Source organism: Protomyctophum bolini (genome assembly GCF_963924005.1).
Source record: "Protomyctophum bolini genome assembly, chromosome: 6".
NCBI classification, from domain to species: Eukaryota; Metazoa; Chordata; class Actinopteri; order Myctophiformes; family Myctophidae; genus Protomyctophum; species Protomyctophum bolini.
This window is the reverse complement of record NC_137867.1, coordinates 42,601,553-42,603,805: the sequence shown is the minus strand read 5'-3', so window position 1 is coordinate 42,603,805 and position 2,253 is coordinate 42,601,553. Positions and strand designations below refer to the sequence as shown.

General features: G+C 40.5%; 1 long non-coding RNA gene across 1 annotated transcript; it reads left to right on the top strand.

Moving 5' to 3' along the window:
* Nucleotides 1-768: 768 nt before the first annotated feature.
* Nucleotides 769-1,238, top strand: LOC308317272. Its single transcript, XR_013964243.1, has 2 exons — nucleotides 769-804; nucleotides 842-1,238. It is a non-coding gene; the product is annotated as an uncharacterized lncRNA (long non-coding RNA).
* Nucleotides 1,239-2,253: the final 1,015 nt, after the last annotated feature.

Here is a 2,253-nt window from a genome sequence, read left to right as displayed (position 1 = left end):
ATACGTTGTAGGTGTGTAGGACTATACTCGGTTTGTGTGATGCAGTCGTGCAGCTGAGCTCACACACACACACACACACACACATACACACACACATTACGGTGCAGAAGCCATGAAGCATGAACTATAAGCCTTAGTAGTGAGAAGATCAATCTTTGCTCCATTGACAAAATAGCCAAACGTGAGATGCTCTTTGGAGATGTACAGTACAGCACAACGGTAAACCCACTCTTCACCCGACTGACGTTAGCAACACAACTAGATGTGTTTTTACTTTCATCCTATAGTCTTATATGAGCTTTACTGAACGTGACCTGTTCATCAGTTCATCAGCTCCTACAGTCTTATGAGCGTTACTGAACGTGGCCTGTTCATCAGCTCCTATAGTCTTATATGAGCGTTACTGAACGTGGCCTGTTCATCAGTTCATCAGCTCCTACAGTCTTATGAGCGTTACTGAACGTGGCCTGTTCATCAGTTCATCAGCTCCTATAGTCTTATGAGCGTTACTGAACGTGGCCTGTTCATCAGTTCATCAGCTCCTATAGTCTTATGAGCGTTACTGAACGTGGCCTGTTCATCAGTTCATCAGCTCCTATAGTCTTATGAGCGTTACTGAACGTGGCCTGTCCATCAGTTCATCAGCTCCTATAGTCTTATGAGCGTTACTGAACGTGGCCTGTTCATCAGTTCATCAGCTCCTACAGTCTTATGAGCGTTACTGAACGTGGCCTGTTCATCGGTTCATCAGCTCCTATAGTCTTATGAGCGTTACTGAACGTGGCCTGTTCATCAGCTCCTATAGTCTTATGAGCGTTACTGAACGTGGCCAGTTCATCAGCTCGCTCTATCTTATATTGTACATTCTAATGCCTTGTTTGTGTTTTGGTCATTTCACGATATTTTGCAGCCAAAATGCTTTGTTTTGTTTTGTTTAATTGCTACCTAGACCTGTTATAGCCACACAGACTGTTCCGATAAGCCAGTGAGACACAAGACAAGTGCAATATTGGAGGTAAAGAAAATGTGTAAAGGAAGATTATGAAACAGATATATGGGTCGTGCATTGAGCTTGATCACCTAAAATACAGACTTATAAATACTTTCTTTTTTACACAATACTATTCTAATGATACCTTTTTACCCCTGCTAAGTCCTGCCATTTTGATTTGTTCAAAGACATAGTTTTTATTTTATTTACAAACTTTCTGCAGATTAATAAATCCTTGTAAACCAAATGCGCGAGAATGTTTTTTTTTTTTTTTACTGGACATTATTGCAGGACTGGAGTCAAGAATGTGTGTAGATAGATATGTAGATTATAGAGCACACATCTGTCAGAACGCATGCCCTGATAATTGTGATGTAGCCTATACAGTGTAATAATTATCTGGAGTAGCTGGTCCACTGGTGAAAATATTAAGTGCCGTGATTTTTCCCTAACCCTAAAATGTTAATGCCATTTACTCTCATGTCACACTTTTGTGACACTCTAAATTGTAGGTGTGTGTGTGTGTGTGTGTGTGTGTGTGTGTGTGTGTGTGATGACATACTGATCATACATATTGATCCGACAAACCTTACCCTAACCGCAAGCACGGAGCAGTGCATGCAAATACATTTCTGGGTGTATTGGGCCTACTGAACCACAAAACCACAGTTGGAAACCCCATATAAGCAAGAACAAAGCTTGCACGCAGCATTGCAGTTCTGGGGAAAACTAAACACATTTTGGGTCATAAATCACTACATACTGTATATTATATTGCTCACTTGTCCTACCATATCTCAATTACTGTGTAGAAATGTGGGGAAACACCCATAAAAGTAACCTAAAACCACTATACATCCTGCAAAAAAAAGCAATCAGTTAACAATGAGCAAGGAAAAATATTTTGCCAGGTAATAGGCAAGTATCAGACACAACCGTTTGGCACACACGGAATTATGCGGTCACTGTATTTGAATACATAACATATAATTTTGACAGTTCACAGAGGTGTGTTCTTTCTTGAGGCCAGAAGGGTTTGTCTTTGTTTTCCTTTAAATTAACAAAGAGAATTGAGTTTTGCCTGAAGCACCAGCAGATGGCGCCGATGGACCCCACCGTCAGGTTAAACCCATTAATGTGTAAAAGCCTTTCCCCTGCAAATGCGCTTGCACACACACACACACACACACAGCATCTCATTACCAAATCACATACAGTAACACAAGGTACCCCTTTTTTAATATAAGTTCAAAATTACTTTG